General features: G+C 45.4%; 1 pseudogene; it reads right to left on the minus strand.

Annotated features, from left to right (window-relative positions):
* Positions 1-2,434: 2,434 nt before the first annotated feature.
* On the minus strand, positions 2,435-2,591 carry LOC147683360 (U2 spliceosomal RNA; annotated as a pseudogene).
* Positions 2,592-5,624: the final 3,033 nt, after the last annotated feature.

Genomic DNA, 5,624 nt, shown 5'->3' on the forward strand with positions numbered 1-5,624 from the left:
GTCAGAGAAGTGGACGGCGACCATGGAGCTTTGTCCAGGCTTTACTGTTGGAGAGGTGAATAGGAAGTCGATCTGTAAAAGCACAGATCTGCCCTGACTACTCCAGAAAAAATTCCTGCCATTCTGCCCCATGATCCCAATGACATCCTCAAGGGACACCTCACCTATCATCTCCACCAACAGCCAGGACGTCACATCCATCCCTGCAGAGCCTGACCCAGTAAGTCCATCTAACTCTACTATGTAGTTGAAATCACCACCCATCACAATGGTTCTGGAGGTCACAAGTTGCATCCTGAGCACCCTGACTATGTTGAGTTGCTCATTCTTCTCTGGGGGGCATAGACATTGATAAGCCTAACAGGCTCACTGGCCCACGAGCCAGGTCGGGGTGGGGGGCTTGGACTCCATTTCCTCCCTTGTTGTTCTCGGGGTCGGCTCTAGTGGCTGCTGGTGGTAGTGCAGTTCCTGTCTTCCACCTGAGCCTAATCTATCTCTTTTCTTCCTTCTTCTCTTCCTTCTCCTTCCCTTTGTCCCGCAGCCTTTGTGATCGGATTTGATCCCATACCTCTCCTGGACTCTGCTGCTGCTACTGTCATCTGGGTGGGACTTTTTACTCTTATTGTTGTACTTCTTCTTCTTCTTTTTGCCCTTTGCCTTGGCTGGGGTCTTCTCCTCTCCTTCTCCTTCTTCCTTGACTCCTGCGTCTGGCTCTGGGTCCTGGTCCCTCTGGTTCTCCGTTGGTTGGGCTTATTGTGCTCCTTCCTCCACTGTAGTGGGTTATGCAGCAGGCTCCTCTTGGGCTTATGCTGGGCCGGGTCCTTGGGGTGGCGTCAACTTCAGGGCTGGGTCCTTCTGCTTGACCTTCCTGGTTGGTTCTGGTTTCTTGTCCCTTTGTTCTTGGCGGTTGTCAGGAGGTCTTTTATCTTGGTGTTGGTGGTAGGGGTCCACCATTGGTCTTGTGCTCCTCGTGTTTGGGATGTCTCCCGCTGCCTCGGCATATGTCTTTGGCTTCTCTGAATTCGGGCACTGGTAGTAGTTTTAGCCTTCCCCCACAGAAGTTGCACATCTTCTTGCCTGTGCACTGGGTCGTGTTGTGCCCACCCCACTTCCAGATCCTGCAGAACTTCTTTGTGCAGTCTTTTCCAAAGTGGCCCATGGCCTCGCACTTCCTGCAGGTGAATGGTTGTCCCGGGTACCTGATCCTCACTTCGTCGGCTCCTAGGTAGAAACTTGCCAGTGGTTGTTTCAATCTGTCTCTCCCTGTAGGGTCTTTGTGGAGGTTGATGGTTGCTTGCCAGGTCATGTTCCATATTTCGTTGGCATGTCTGTCCTTGGCTGGTCAGTTCTTGATGGTGTCGTACCTCTGGAGAAGCGACACAATGTCTATGTCTGGGATGTGGGGGTTGGTCATCTAACTGTAACCCTCTTCTCCATTGTCGCCGGCGCCCATCCTGTCGTCAGGCTGAAGGTGCTGTAGGGTGTTTCCTTCTTCTTTCCCTCTGAAGAAGTCCCAATATTTCCTGAAGAGGGCCTGGGTGATGAAGCTGAGGAGGAAAATCATGCCTGATGCGGACGGCTGGCAGCTCAGCATCTCTGCCACGGGAACCCTTGCTGGCTTGAGGACCTTGTTCAAGAACAAGTCCCTGTCCAGGCTGGGCCCTTCCTTGTCTTTTACCTCCCACCACAAGACCTGGGCATGCTGGTGGGAGACATTGTACCATTTGAAGGGTTCGAAGGCGGTCCATTGCCTGATCCCTGACCTCACTCTTCCCCCCACTCCCTGGTTTGGCAGCATTGGGGTTTCCAGGTGCACCTGCCTTTGGCCCTGAAGCCTTCAGGGCACCAACCTTCCCAGCGTTGATGCTTGGTTCTGCAGGTGCAGCCTTTCTTGCCACCTTGCAGCCCACCTCAGGGGCCTGAGGGTTGGGTTTCTGGTCATCCGGTGGTAGGATGCCATCTGGGATGGTCACTTGGGCTCTAGTGTCCATTTTGTCTTCCATTTGGGGGATTAGGGGCTTACCGGTAATTTTTGGGGTTACCACCTGTTTATCGTTTTCACCTGAGGTCCTCCGCCTGGGTACCTGGGGTGTCACCCAGCAGACCACAATAGTCTTCAGTGCATGAAACACTGTCCAGTCACACCCTAGAGCTAAGGCAAGGGTTATAGGTTTTGCCACCTAAGCATGTATCCCCTTTCCAGAGGTCTGGGTGTTGTACAGGCCTGTGAAGGGTGTTAGGAGGTGTTTTAAGTGTCCAGCATTAGTCCACCCAAAGGCCAGGAAAAAGAGAGTTGTAGGGAGTGTACATTACCGGTGCTCTAACGCTGACCACAGGTCCTTTGGGGTTCTATTTTGTGTTCCTAAGAAACAAACACACACCAGCACGCTGGTGCCCCTCCTCCTGCTCGGTCAAGAGCTCGCTGTGCCGATCGCAACATTTGCATAAATTAGCATAAAGCTAATTTACTCACTTCCAAGTCAAAGTCGTAATACTGTCAAAATCAAAATTTTACTAGTGCAAAAATTGTGCTTTCAAACTGATAAGAACAGATGCTAAACTTGATCTTAGCCAAAAGGACGAGATGATGGAGGGAATGCTGAACGATGCAAATATTCACCCCGGTCACTGATCTTAGTTATTTCCATCATTTTTTTGCTCTCCACGCCACCCCAGTTTGAACCCAGCAATATGTCAGTTAGGGCAAACATAGCAAACACAAAAAAATTATGGATGCAGTGTTGAAACTTTTCAACCACTCAAGCATAGTCAAGAGATATGGTTTGAATCCATCATTCTGTTGCTCATTATCCCATCCCAGTTTGGATGCAGCCATATGCAAATTAGTCTTAGCCCTGCTCCTCATGGGAACAGTCCAGCCCGAAATTCCTAGACAGGTCCTTCCTGGACCGAAACAAGCATCCTGAAACTGGTTTCCAGGTATCACCCCTCATTAGCCAGGCTACCTAGAATCCAGTGGCATAGTGAGCACGGTACCCACATCTGGGTGTACCCATCCCACTTAGGGCGACCAAAGCAATAAAAAACAGACGATGCAAGCATTCACCCCCTATCACTGATCTGTGGCACACTGAGCACAACACCGGTCCCAGGAAGCTTTTTTTCCAGACCAGGGAGGACCTTGACCAGGCAGTTCGGGCTGGACTGTTGCCATGACGAGCAGGGTCAAAGCTGATTTGCACATAGCTGGGTTCGAACTGGGGTGGCACGGTGAGGAAAAGAACGATTGATTCAACCTAGGTCTCTTGACTGGGGATGAGTGGTTGAAAAGTGTTAGCACTCCATCCATTATCTTGTTGTGTTTGCTATGTTTGTTGTAAGTGGGCAAGAGTATGCCCAGACATGGGTCTCTCACTTGCTGTGCCACTGGATTCAAGCTAGCCTGGCTGTTGATGGGTGATGCCCCAAAACTGATCCCAGGATGCTTGTTTCTAGTCCAGGGAAGACCTAGCCTGGCAGTTCTGGCTGGACTGTTCCCATGAGGAGAAAGGGTCAAGACTGATTTGCATATGGCTGGATCCGAACTGTGGTGGTATAGTGAGCAAAAGAACAATGGATTCAACCCAGATCTCATGACTGGCAGTGAGTTGTTGAAATGTTTCAGCACTCCATCCATCATCTTGTTGTGTTTGCTAATAACTTTGGCACCAGTTGATAAATCTGCACAAAGCTTTACAAAAAACAAATTTCAGCTACCTCCGTTCATTCATGGAAAGTGTTGCACTGATCCATCAAGCATAGGGCAAGAAAGATGGTGGTTCCCAAAATGTTGATTTCCCATGTTAAATCCCAAAAGACAATTAGGGAAGAAATACGGAAAAAATGGTTGAACAGAATTATGCCAAATCAGGCAGAAAGTTAGAATTTTACTCAGAAAGTGTGCTTTTTGATTATTATTGTAAATGTATTCAGCTATTTTTTAGATATTTACATTTGAAGAGGTAGACCTTGGACCTTTTTGGTATCGCAGGGCTCAGAATGGTCCGATGATACTGAAGGTTTTGATTAGTTGACTGCAACTACTACCAGAATATTGTGGGTACCAGTATATGACTCTGGGACTAAATTCACAAGTCCTGAATTTTTCTATTTTTTTTAAAGCCCTAAGGGGCAGGGTGGGCACCCCTAGGGCCATGTCAGGGTGGAGGGGGGTGGCAAAAGAAAATGCAGTGCAGAAGCATTCGCACAGAGAATAGGGTGGCAGTAGTGGAGGGCTATGGCAACACAGGCCAAAGATAGTATAACTAATCAGAGCGGGAGGGGACATAGCACAAACATGGCATAGGAGAGGGGGCAGGTAGTTGGCAGAAATGGCACACAGTGGAGGCATAGAGGTAAGGAAATAATAAACTGTTCTCTTTGGTATTCGTGGCTCGTTAAACTTTACTCGTTCTTACACACTCATTCAATCCAGTATGCCCCAATATGTGAAAAACGAAATAAGAAAATACTAATGAATACATTGCCTTGCCAGTAACATAAAAATATCTCCTTCTTTATTTAAAGTTGTTACTTACAAAGTTAATGTTCTATTCTACACAATGTTAAAAACAATACACTCTCCTTAAAAAGGATTATGCTTATTTCATGAATGACAGAGACAACATCTCATCTAGTATATCCGTGTATGTCTTAGATATTAGATGACAAATAGCACATCACATTTTGTTATGTAACTATTCATTCACAAAGACTATTTTTCCAAATGTTAATCATAAGCATGTATGATATCATATACTTAAACACATCCAGAGTGAAAACACAATATGTAAACAGGAACACGTCCACAATATAAAAACAACACTCAAAATAAGTTGACACGGCGTTTCGGTGGGATAGTGCTGGTTTACACCACCTTCTTCAGAACAGATTAAAAACACTATTGCCAAATCTAAAATAAAGGTTCATGTGCAGTCATATTCAATCTTTATCTTGATATGATGAAAGAGTGTTTCTTGGTGTCTTCAATACACCTCCAATGATCTTTAGATACAGGGTGAATGTTTACATAGAGATTTATCAATTCCTCTATGGTATACTTTGGATATATTTATTTGCTTCCTTTTACGTACTAGCGATTTTATTTATCCTTTTGAATATATACTACTCAATCACGTTTTTCTTTGGGAATGCCTCTTATATCGGCTGTATGACCAGAAAAGTAACAGACGGCCCTTCTCAATCAAGGATCCAGTATCTAACGGTTGGGACGTGTTCCTGTTTTTATATTGTGTTTTGACTCTGGATGTGTTTAAATATATGATAATATACATGCTTATGATTGACATTTTGGAAAAATATTCTTTGTGAATGAATAGGTACATAACAAAATGTGATGCACCATTTTTCATCTAATATCGCAGACATACAAGGATACAGTAGATGAGATGTTGTCTCTATCATTCATGAAATAAGCATAATTGTTAAGGAGAGTGTTTTGTTTTTAACTTGGTGTACAATAGAACATTAACTTTGTAAGTAGCAACTTTCAATAAAGAATGAGATATGTTACTGGCAAGGCAATTTATTCATTAGTATTTTCTTATTTAGTTTTTCACATATTGGGGAATACTGGATTGAATGAGTGTGTAAGAACGAGTAAA

The sequence above is a fragment of the Lissotriton vulgaris genome, chromosome 11 (assembly GCF_964263255.1).
Source record: "Lissotriton vulgaris chromosome 11, aLisVul1.2, whole genome shotgun sequence".
In the NCBI taxonomy this organism is placed as follows: Eukaryota; Metazoa; Chordata; class Amphibia; order Caudata; family Salamandridae; genus Lissotriton; species Lissotriton vulgaris.